At 47.1% G+C, this 12,582-nt stretch overlaps 1 pseudogene; it reads right to left on the reverse strand.

Annotated features, from left to right (window-relative positions):
- Positions 1–1,181: 1,181 nt before the first annotated feature.
- LOC119237905 (40S ribosomal protein S17-like) lies at positions 1,182–1,586 on the reverse strand (annotated as a pseudogene).
- Between the last annotated feature and the right edge of the window lie 10,996 nt (positions 1,587–12,582).

A 12,582-nucleotide genomic window follows, 5' to 3' on the forward strand; every position in this document is an offset into this window, starting at 1 on the left:
TTTCTTACATTATTTGTGGTGTGGCATAACGTAGGTATAAAATAGATTATAACAGTTTTGACATCTATCATAATTGCTAGAATAATCACCAAAATTAAAACAGAAGCATAGCAAAAGAAAAAGCAAAATGGGGTAATAAAAAACAATCAGTTCAGGGGCCTCCCTGGTGGCGCAAGGAGTTAAGGCACAGAACTATGAAGCTAGCCACAGCAGCACGAGTTCGATCCCCGGCCAGAGAAGTGACACACATAGCACAGAAGACCTCTCCTGTCTTGCCCATTGCTCCCCTCAGCAGTGTTTTTCAGTAAATCTGCTTGTTCTGTTCTCCACTCTGTATCTGGTGAATCCTGTCACCCACCCCCCATCTCTGGCCTGCACCCCAGCTCTTGTATGCATAAATAAATCTTTAAAAAAATTAAATTAGATTAAAATCAAGTTAGTTTTAAAAGTTAGTGTCAATTGTGTTTGTTTACAAGAGAATGTACTAAAATGAAGTAAAGAAAATGAAAGTAAAAGCATAGAAAAGATCTAACACATACTGGATTACTCATCAGAAAGCTAATGTGACTGTGTTTTATGAAACAAAGTAGACTTCAGGACCAGAAGTATTGCCAAAAGTAAAGAGAAACATTTTACAAAGATAAAGGAATCAATTCATCAAAAGAAATAAGAAGCTAAATGGGTACTCACCTAACAACAGATCTTCAAAATAAAGGAAACAAAAGTTGACAGAATTGAAGGGAGAAATAAATCCATAATTAAAGGTTGAGATTTTAACAGTCCTGGGTAATTGGTAGAACCAGTAGACAAAATATCAGTAAGACAATAGATGATTTGGACATACTAACAACCAACACAATCTAACTGACATTTATTGATCACTGTACCAACAACCATAGAAAGTATATTCTTTGCAATGAGCATGAAACATTCTTCAGGATGAATCATATGCTGGGTGTCTAGTAGCTGAACGTGTGCTGACGATAGGACTTTTGTATTTGCTGTTTCCTCTCCCTGGGATAATCGTCTCTCAGCTTTCCTCATGTCTTATTTTTTACTACCTTTGTGTCTATTCCAATGTCACTTTCTTAGGGACAACTTCCTTGACTATGTTTTTTCTTTTCTTCTATTTTTTTAATTGTCCAAGGTTTTTTGAAAATATTCCTGCACAGCACAAAGATTCACACAGCTCCACTCAGTGTTTTGAAATTCCTCCCAACTGCAGGCTAGGTGACCTGCAGTTTGGTCAGACTGTCAAAGTCCAAGACCTTCAGCATTTCCTTAGTGTCAGGATGTATTTCAGTGATGTCCTAATCCAGAGCTGAGACCTCAGGCACCTAATTCTCTCCTTTCTCTCTCCTCCTCCAGCAGTTTAATGGAAATGCTTCTCACTGGCTCTTTATGAATCCACTTCAACAGATATGTGACAGAACCTGCTATCTTGTTGCAGACATTCTTGCTGGGGATAATGGTGATCTCTTCACACAGACGCTTGTTGTTATGGAAGTCATTACCCATGTGCACATAGCATTTCCTGATAATGACCCAGTTACCTTCTTCACAGTCTTGGTACAAAAGAGGCCCATGTGGGCTGGGGCCCCAGAAAAAGAGAAGTCTTTCTTATTTCCTCTTATAGCTCCTCCCCAGAACAACTCCCTACTTTCCTTTCTCAGGGGAACTGACTATCCTTGGAGTGCCAAATCTGAGATATGCTCACTCTTCTCTGGCTTGAGACTGAGGCCTATGAAAGGGCATTACCCAAACATTTCACCTTGTTGTGAGCAGTATAAAAATCAGGCACCACATGTCTTATTGTGGTCCCTTCTATTTAATATAAAGCCACAACTGGTGTGGAATGTGAAATGGAGGGCTTGATGGTCCTGAGGAGAGCTGGAGGGCACAAAAGGAGAAGGTGGCTAATGGACAGAGCTAGGAAGGGGAGGAGAAGGAGCTATCATCACTATAAATTATAAACACTCCTGTACTGAGGTTCCCTACCAATGGGATCTGTCCACCTTCCACATCACCTGTTTCTCCTTTGCTTTGATGGCATCTACCTAACAGAGGCAGAATACAAGCTGCCCGAGACCAAACAGAGGCTCCTAAGGCAACATACCTGATCTTATCCTCCCTGGTCAATGGCGACTGAATATGAGCTGGAGGAATGTGAGAAGCCCCCATAATCCCCATCCTAAGTATTAGTGTGCAACCCCAGAAATTTAAAACAGGGGTGTCCGAGTTTGTGAGTCCGTACCCACATACTTAAGAACCTGGAACAAGGGCCTCCCTAATGGCGCAGGGGTTAAAGACACAGCTATCAAGCTATTGCCAGCCACCGCAGCACGAGTTCGATCCCCAGCCAGGGAGGTGACCCATATGGCTCAGTAGACCTCTCCTGTCTCATCCCGCTGCTCCCCTCAGCAGTGTATCCCAGTCGATCTGCCTGTTCTGCTCCCCACACTCTCTGTTGAATCCTCTCACCACCCCACACCTCTGGTCTACACCCCAGTTCTTGGATGCATAAAATAAATAAATCTTTAAAAATAAAAAAAAGAACCTGGAACAAGACTCAAAAGCAGAGACATGGAGGGAAAAAAATTTTTTTTATTTACAAGGGGAGTTAGAAAAGCAGAGAGAGAGAGAGAGAGAGAGAGAGAGAGAGAGAGAGAGGAAGAGGAAGAGAGAGGTATTAATTGGCCAGCACATGGCTAGATGCCATTTGTCCTACCAGCAGTACAGTATTAGCAGGATGCAAGCTCACACTGAAAAAGCAAGAGGCATGTCTCTTGCCTGGGGTGGAGGGTGGGCATGAGGAGGGCTGGTCTATCTGCTTTTGGCCCATCTTCAGTGTCCAGGAAGCAAGACTATGTACCAGGTGATTCAGTCCCAAGAAACAGAACCAGAAGGAAGGCCAGGCCACTTGGTTGTTGAGAACAATAGATGTTAATTCAGACTGCAAACCCCCAACGTGATGGAAGGCCAGTAGGAGAGGGGCCAACAGTATCACCCCCAGAGTTAGGAAGCCCATGTTCCTTGAAGTGTCACAGCATATAATATCTGTTACCCACACACAAGTGTTAAGTTTTCACCGTTCATCACTATAATTCTTTCAGACAATAATTTCTATGGTCACCCTGGAGTAGCTCCAAGTCTGACTGCAAAGGCTGAGGGGTGGAGTAGCTGAGTTCCTGCGCTGGTCCCAGTGGGGCCTTCCTTCTCTGCTCTACCTCACACTGAAGGTTCTGGACACTTCTCCAGGATCTGGCTCAGGAAGAACAGGGATCCAGGCTCAGGACTCTGCAGGGAGCCTGGGAGGCTCAGCCTGGCCTCAGTAGTTCCAGTAGGGTAGTCGAGGGACCAGAAAGCACTCTGGGACTGACCCAAGATGGAAGATGGCCCCTGACTGCACCATGCCCCAACCAGGCCCTCCCTAAAGCTGACTCAAAGCCTATCACCTGGGAAGAGCAGGCCTTGGGACAGAGTTCACGCTTTGGATATCTGTACCATGATGCTAGACTTTCCTCTGCTGGGATTGCCAGAGAGAACAGAGGACAGCATACTGGTGAATCTGAACCCAGGAAGCCAAAACACAGTGACAAGGCCAGGTAATTAATTAGTGATAATTAAAATGACATCACACTATTCATTAACTATTTACCTATACCATAGCAGATTGCCCTCCTTTGCCTGGGGACTGAGTCTAGCATAAGTCAGCCTCATGCCTCTGAGGAGGTCACATTCCAAGAATTACAGGCCAGACTTGCCCTCCCCTGGAGCCCCAGTCTAGGCCTTTGCTTCTAAGGGAGCCATGCTGTGCTCCTTCTACAGCAGCTGGTCGGAGTCGATTCAACTCTCTCCTCCCCTTTCTCTGTGCTCACATGCTGCTCCTCAAGGTGTGGGACAAACCATACAAACCAGGTGTCCAGAAGCTCCCTGGGCCTCAGGAAAGACCCTCACTCTAGGAGTTTTGACAGAACCTGAGCTAAGGGGGTGAGGCCTGGGCCTGGTGCCTCTGTGCAGTAGAAGGGCCCTTTACTTATCTCCTGGCAGATAACTGATCTTATCCTTTGCAGATAATGAATAGGAGGGCCAAGTTGCAACTGGCAGTCAAGCACCCCAAGGACCCCTGTGCTCCCAGGGACTTTGTGCAGCAGAGCCACCGTGCCAGGCATGCTGTCCCTACCTCCAGTCACTGAGAGAGAAATAGCCTCTATCTTGTCGAGCTGAAATTATGGTTATTTTGAATATCTGTTACCCACAGCTGAACCTAATCCTGACAGATATAAGTATGTTAAGACTTACTGTTCATACACCACTTATTTCCAAAAATAGAGACAACATACAGTCAATAACAAATAAATAATAGAATTGTGCAAACAAGAATCAATGACTAAGAGGCATATAATAAAAATGGGAAGACAGGTTTTCTCCCCTCAGAAAATGAGCATTAAAGGTAATTATTGAAACTGCGTGCACCAAACATTGCATATTTAACTTCCTGGCACCAAGTCCAATAAGGAATACCTGGTGACTTAACATACCCCTCATTATCAGTGTGGGTGGCCAAGAGTACACAGTTCTGCCAGGGCTACCCCTGGCATGTGACAAAGCAAGCTCTTTGTTTTCAGTAACACTGCTCCGTGGAGAGGAAGTAAATTAGGAAGCATCTCTTGGATGAGATGCTACATAGTCTCACTGGCCCCACCTGATTCACTGTCTATTCTTTCCTAGCAGTGTCCCGGAAGGAATATACCAACCCGTTCTCTTGCCCTGTGACTTCCAGTTGGTTTGGCCATTGGGAGGCCCTGGTAGGAGGTCAGAAGAGAGAAAAAGAGAGAGGTTGGTGTATCAATTTTTCTGTGGTGCCCTGCTTGTCGGTGGCTGTGTTCCCCTACTCTCAGCCACATCTCTCATCAGGCTCTCCCACTGCTATAGTTCTCGCTGGGTTCCAGGAACAACTCCCAACCCTGGCTCCACTTGTACCAGGGTTAACTGTTCCCCACAGTTCTAATCCCTAAGTACCCATTGTTGGTTCCCTTCAACCCCGTCTCTGCCATCGTGAATTTTCCCTTCATTAAATCTCACATGCTGTCTTTGGTTTCCTGCTAGGACCCTGACTTTTGGCTTTTATCTCCCTGCTTTTACCTCAAGGTATAAGATGCTGCTCAGCTCCAGACATTATACCTATCTCTAAGGTAGGAAGGATGGCAAAAGGGCGAGGCCATCTGTATCTCTTCCACTGCATCGTCTCCAGGTTTCTCTTCAGGTCAGAGCTGCATGTGTCCACTTGTAGAGGCAAGGGCAGGTGAAAAGGGGAAGTGAAATTGTTGTGACTGGGCCGGGAAAATCATGATCCATTACTTGGGGCGGGACACTTCGCCATCCCAACAAATCATCCTGTTAGCACAGGAGAGCAGGGGGAATTGGTGTGGATTATGCCGGAAATATTGACAGCTACAGTGAAGTTTCCTATGACTGGGGATGCAGCCTGGCCCAGGGTGGCTGTTAACTGACAATGAGATAAGCGGGTGAGAACAGTGTCTGAAGTCAGTTGAAGGTGGAGGTGGGGGTGAAAAGTCGTTAACAACTCCCTGGTGTCTAGATTCCCCTTCGGTGAGGGGCAATTACGAAGGGAGTTATGGAGAGAAACTTTAGACAAAGTCAGAAGGCAGCTCTGCTAAGTCTTTCACAGCAGCCTCAGAGTTTCCTCCTCCATGTGTCCAAACTGTTCATGATCCTTCTGCTGAATCACTGGCCCATGGTATTGCAATTCTTTCTTACTAAGTTGTCTTCTCCAATAGATGGGGCAGGGGGCAACATGGGACAAGAATCTCATTTATTTGTGACCCGCCATTGTCCAGTCAGTGCCTGGCATGTAATAGCAAATGCTCTAGAAGGATTTGTTGACTGACTGACTGACTGACTGACTGAATAAAGGAATGGGAGTTGGATTGTACTCTCTGCCCCCAATATGCTACGCAATCTTCAGTAAATAAGTGGTCTTAACCTTGGTTCCTTGTTTGTCCATAGACTTGCACTGGAAGATTTCCAAGACCTTTTTGCATGCTGCCATTTGATGATCTACACAGATCACAGAACTCCCACCTCTGAAGTTATTTCTTTGGATGAAGATATTAGCTATCCTGATATCCCCTGTGAAGGAGCACATACACCATGTGGGAGGTGGTTATAATAAAAAAAAAAATCTGTCAGCATCACTGATGAAAATTCTTGGGGGTTTATATTTAGCTGGCTTCAGAATTGTCTTGAGGGAAGGGGACACAGGAGAGGTAAGTCTTGACACAGGCAGGAAAGACAGTCTTCATGTGTGCTGCGTAGGCACCCTGGGGCAAGTTGAGATCCCATGTGAGATCAAGAGGGAGCAAGGAACCTGGGTAACTGGAATGCAAGGAACATGAAGGCAGTGGGGACTTATTGGGACACAGGAAGTTGCCAAAGAGCATACCATCAACTGCCAACTGTGACACCCCATGGGACAGTCCTCAGGGTCCTTGTTTGGTTGAACCTGAACACGAGAGGGAAAAGCCTGTCTCCCACGCCTTCCAGATCCCCCCTCCATCCTGGCATGTGAGGGGATGGTCACACCCGAGGCAAGCGGCGTTCTTTCCAAGATACCTACTTTTGTCTTTTTGCATAACCTGTCACATTCTCTCCCCCTCACAGATATTTTTGCCATGAGTACAATGAGAATACTTTATTATTAGTCACTCTTTCTGGGTAATTCACTTTTTTAAAACCGTAGGTACATTGGATTAGTCACAATCTCTGCTCTACAGCCCTTTCTCTTCATTGATCCTTGCATGCCCACTTTTGTGTTTATTTAGGTTTATTTATTTCAAAATAATTTCAAGCACGCCCATGAACACCCAACTAGAACGAAAACATGGGCCACACCACATCTACCTCTGGGCTCCTCCTTCATCCTATCCTACCCACCCCTCCCATCTATTTTTTAATTTGATATTCTCAGGCTTATGATTTATCACACCCATTGCCAGAATTTGTTTATTCACTGGGACCATGACCAGGGCTTCTGAGATTTAGCAAGCTCTCTTGCTTGGAACCTCAGTCAGTGACATGTGTTCACAGCATTGTAGCTGGAGTCTCCAACCTGCAGTGAAGCCAGATTGCCCGCAAATATATTTTGCATCTTTTTTTTTTTTTAAAGATTTATTTATTCATACATACAAGAACCGGGGTAGAGGCCAGACACGCAGGAGGGTGAGAGGATTCACCAGAGACAGAGTGGGGAACAGAACAGGCAGACTGACTGAGATACACTGCTGAGGGGAGCAGCGGGTGGGACAGGAGAGGTCTGCTGTGCCATGTGGGTTGCTCCCTGGCCAGCCGGATCGAACTCATGCTGCAGAGGCTGCAGACAGCTTCACAGCGCTGCACTCAACTGCCTGCTCAACACCAGCGGAGGCCCTATATTTTCATCTTTTAAAACTTTTATCTAAGCCAGGGTTTCTCAACTTTGACACTACTGACATTTTGAGCTGGATAATTCTTTGCTGCGGGGTATTGTACTGTTTAACAGTTTACCTGGCCAGCTAGCACCCCAGCCCCCACTCTCTAGTTGTGACAGTTAAAAATGTATCCTGGGAGGAGGCAAAATCACCCCCAGTTGAAAACCACCCATCTAAGCAAATATTTGGCAATATCCAAGTCAATAAATTCTGCTGACAAAATGTCCCAAAATACACAGCCCTCTCTAGAAGAAATTCTGGGCTGCACACATTTGTAGAACCTTGCCACAGAATGTGGTCCCGAACCAGTGGCCTGAACACCTGGAAGCTCATTACAGATACAGAATCTTAAGCCCCCCCCCAGCCTCTGTGAATCAGGATCTGCATTTTAATAAGATCCCCAGGTGGCTCATGTGCACAGCAAAGTTTGAGCACCTCTGCTGTAAATCAAGAGGACCCAGTTGCAGCGTTTCTCAGCAGGGGAAGTCATTGCCACTGGGGTGGAGCAATCAGTGTCTGAGTGTCTCTCTCTTTATGGGACATCCTTGCCCCATGTTCACTAAAGGCGCAAAGTGCTCCCCAATCCCCAAGACAGAGAGAAACACGTTCACTCTCCAGATGCCTTCTTCGGAACAGAACCGCCTCAGGGTGCAAATCCCTGAAGAGGAGTGGTTCTACCAGTGTGGACAGTTTGCCTATCAATGGGCTGCCTCAGTCTGTAGATGGGGCCAGGAAGCAAAGAAAGATGCAGAGTTTAAAACATCACAGTGTGCTTCAGCACACCCTTAAGTGGGGAGCGATAAGATGTCAGGGGATGAGCACAGACAAAGGAGTCAGGCCCCTTGGTTGGCACACCGCAGTCAGTGAGGATATGTCAAGCTGTGGGCAGCAAGGAGAGGAGCAGAGGAGACACAGGAGCTCTCTGGGAGAGAGAGGGGCTGCAGGCTAACTAGTCAGACCAGCCTAACCAGTCAGTCCCCCCTGGCCCTGGCACCCTAGATGGCCTACTCGGGATAAAGCAAATAAATGAAAACAGGTTGGCATCTTCAAGCTGTCTAAAGTGAAGGGAATGCGTCCAGCTGGGCGAGGTGCCCATTCTGTGCCCTGCCCTGCCCCTTTCTCACCTGAAACAGAGGGAGAGGGATCTGAAGGCCCTTCCCAGAGCTAGAAGGAACAAGTGGTTCTATAGCAGGGAACTTGAGAGCTCAGAGCCTCCTTGGTGGTATAGGAATTAAACAACCTGGGTTGGATCCTGGCTGGGAAGCTGGCCAACATGGCGCAGCAGACCTCTCCTGTCTCACCCGCTGCTCCCCTTACCATTGTACTTCAGTAGATCCACCTGTTTTGCTCCCCACTCTGTCTCTGGTGAATCATCTCACTGCCTCCCACCCCACATGCACCTCTGGTCTGTACCCCAATTCTTCTATGTATAAAAAACAAAACAAAACAAAACCAAAACTTGAGAGCTCAGTGGGAAGAGATCCAGTTTCCAGACTGCAGCCAGTCCCCTTCCCTAGACAGAGCAGAAGGGGCTGGGCATGCCCTCCTACATTGCCAGGTGCAGTGAGTCAGACACTTCGCTGGCCAGGTCCCCACACCTCCCTTAAGCTCCTACCACTCTGACCATACCAGTTCCCAGACCCCCTGTGTGCTCACTCTCTCGCCTTCCTGCGTTAGTTATGTTCTTCTTTCTGCCTAGAAAGCCCTTCCTGTCCTTCTACAAGTCCTTCCTTAAGCCCAGGAGAGGGTTTTAGAAACTGCAACTTTAAGTGAAACAACAACATGTAACAAAACCAGGTCCTAAGTCCTTTTGTTCAGTGTTAACTGGGATTTCTTTTTCTCATCAGTGCTATTCAAAGACCTGCTGTAACTCCTAGTCATTCAAGACCCTACTTAGAAGCCCTTGCTCACCTCCCCTTCTCCCAGTCCCCAGGCTCAGGTGAACTGGAGGGGCTACATCCTGTCTGAGTTCCTCTAACTCCAGGCACACGCTGGGTCTTAGGCTAACATTCTTATAGATTATTTTTCTCGAACTTGGGACTTGTGCCTTTTTCATGTTTACATCTCTGCTACCTGGCACAGCACATTACATAATATATTCAATGTTTGTTAAATGAATGAAGGACCTCCTAGAATGTTTGACCTGACAGATCATGGAGCTATCCTCTCGTGTTCATTTCCAGCAGTCAGTGAGTGAGTGAGTGAGTGAATCAGTCAGTCAGTCAGTCAGTGAATCAGTCAGTCAGTCAGTCAGTCAGTCATCTGACTGTGTTTTTGAATTTCCAGGTCCTGGACATTCCAAGAAGAGCGAAAACTGTCACACTTTACCTCATGGGTCTTATTCTCTGGTGATGGAATCGCTGTACAGCTCAGAGCTGCTGAAGGAGCCAGCGGGCCCAATTTCTCTGTCGGCAGTTGAGGAGGGAACTGCAGCCTGTGGATGGGAGGGATGGCCTCTCTTAGATCTGTCTGTATGATGAAGTGTTCCACGTAACAGTAGCCATAGGGTCTGTCCAGTAGCCATCCAGGGTCTGTCTGTCCCTGCACACATCACCCAGTTGACAGAAGTCAGCCTCTCATAGCCCACAGCTCCTCTGATGAAAACAGAGGGACCACAGCTGGCAAACATTCTGCCTCTTCTCTCAGAATGCCCCACATTCTCCAGTGCTTCAGAAACAGGATCAAATTGATACACTTCTCTCTCTGGTTATTAGGAGATGATGTTTTTTCTAACTCTGCCTGCCTCTGCGTTCTTTCCTCCCTGCCTTAGTTGGGGAGATTGTGCTGGAAGGAACCTGTTGAAAGCTCCTAGAGAAGTGAAACTGTGTGGCTCCGTCCTGGCTCGAGAGCCTGGGGTTCTAATTGCTGTCCTGGTCAAGCCCAGAAGACTGTGATTCTGGAATGGGGGTGTTCCTCTAGCATTGGTCTAGAAGGGATCCCCAGTTTAGGCTCTCACTGGCTCCTAGCCTCAGAATTGTTTTAAGAAAGGAGGCACATTGGCCACTCCTGGACATGCCTCCAGGCAAGGCAAGGACAGCCTTGAGGAAAGAGGGTGGAGGTGGAAACAGAGGTCATATGGCTTGTCATTTCACTTATTCTTCTCCGAATTATCTCACATCTAGGCTCAGCTTCTCACTGTGCAATCCAAACATCTCCAAACTTGGTTCCCACACATTGTTTCCAATCATCTCACCCTCTCCCAGCCTGGGGGCCTCTGACCTCTGGCCATTTCTTGGAAAAGCAATGCAGAGCCCAGATCTGCAGGAATGCCTCCCACAGCTGGGCCCCTCAGCATGCCTGAAGCAAACTTTCCACAGTTTGCACCAGGTCCCAGGAGGCAACATCTAGGGAGTGCAGGGTGGGAAGGGAGGCGGCCTGGACTTACCACTTCCCAGATACTCCACCCTCCTGTCAACTTCATATCTGCTAAGAGCTACCCTGTTGGGCTCACCTATCATGGAATCGCCTCCTCCTTGAATAAAGATAGACCAGTGGGTGACTTGTTTCCTCAGGCTTGACCACTATGAAGCCACACAAACACCGAGTACAGAAAATTCCACTGACTCTTCCACAAGCCCTCCAGGCTCAGGGCCATCACTGCACACACAGTGCTTTGTGTGAATCAGAAAAAAGAAACCCTCCTGGGCAGGTAAACATTTAAAAGTGCTTCCTCTGAGTGGACAAAGCAGGAAAAAAGTATTCCTATTTGTTGCCTCTGGTCAGGCGCTCTTGGGCATAATATGATGTGTACACATGCAGCCCTGTATCAGTCCCCTTTCAAAGCCTCCCCCAGGTCTTCTGGATGTTTTCCAATGTTCTTGTGTTTACCAACCCAGCCATTCTGTGCAGTTATCACTTGGCATCTGCCATGCTCTTCCTTTTCCGCCCCAGTTCCTGGTTGATGGTCTCTGTCTCTGAGGCCAGGCGAACCTTCTGGGAGGGCGCTGATGTTTGGGCCCCAGAGTGGACTCCCAGTGTGCTCAGAATAGCCTGCCCTTGAGATATCAGAGCTGGGCTGTGCCCTTGGCACACTTGGGTATGAAAGCAGTGCAGCTGGAGGTCAACATCCCACAGAATCAGTTCCTACGGTCTCTGCCTACAGGTCCTCTTTCCACAAGGCTAGGAGTCCTTGGGGCCGTGCTAACCAAGAGACATTCTCCATGGAGGCTATCAAGTGACCCGCCTCATTCCAGTTCTTCCCGAGTTCATGGGCAGCCCTGCTACTTCCACCAATCCTCTTCTGCAAAAGAAAACAAAATTACCTGCTGGGGACCCCACCTATCTTTTTTTAGGGAAATACCTAACAAGTTGAAATAAATGGAGGATCCTGCTAGATTTGATCCTGGGAGACCCTGACTTCTTCCTCACCAAGAATGTGGCGCACAGAACCAGAAGTTTATTAAACATTGGAATTAGCAGAAACCCTTAATGTCGAGCTGAGGCTTGTGGCAACTGAAGCACTGGGCTGGATGCTGATAGCATTCTTGTCCTGCTCCTTTCTTCCTCAATGGGTAGCTCTCATTACCACTTTACTTTTTGGAGTTTGGATTACTTCATGTGTAAATTGAGCTCTATGACGAATCCCAGCAAACTCTCTAGGTTCTCCAAAACCTTCCTGGAATACCAACCCTGGTCAGGATAACACCAGGGCAAAATAACCTAAGTTCGCACTTCCTGGCAACAATCTCACTTATTTAGCTCCACATCTTACCTCATTTCTTAACAGCCATACCATATGATTGCTTCTGTTCTCAGTTGTGGTCCTTTCTGATCTTTTGGTTCTTTTCTACCAGATGCAGAAAGTTGATAACTGGTATCTCCTTATTCTGATCTCATGTATATCAGTATGGAAATTCTGGGTCAGGCAATGTCCAGTGGTTTCAGAGTTCCCATGAAAGGTAGGGTGCTTCTGCAGAAAAGCAGAAACACAATTCAGAAAGGAGTGCCATAGAACCAAAGAGAGAGAAACCCAGCTCCTTGGAGAGTTCTCTAACATCCTGACAGTAACAGCCACTGTGAGATGCAACTGGACAGAAGCCAGTAGCCCCCAACCCTGGGCTAATGAATCTTTTTACCCTTCACTTCCCTGGTA

The sequence above is a fragment of the Talpa occidentalis genome, unplaced genomic scaffold (genome assembly GCF_014898055.3).
Source record: "Talpa occidentalis isolate TD23 unplaced genomic scaffold, MPIMG_talOcc4v2.1 talOcc4.11, whole genome shotgun sequence".
NCBI lineage: Eukaryota > Metazoa > Chordata > Mammalia > Eulipotyphla > Talpidae > Talpa > Talpa occidentalis.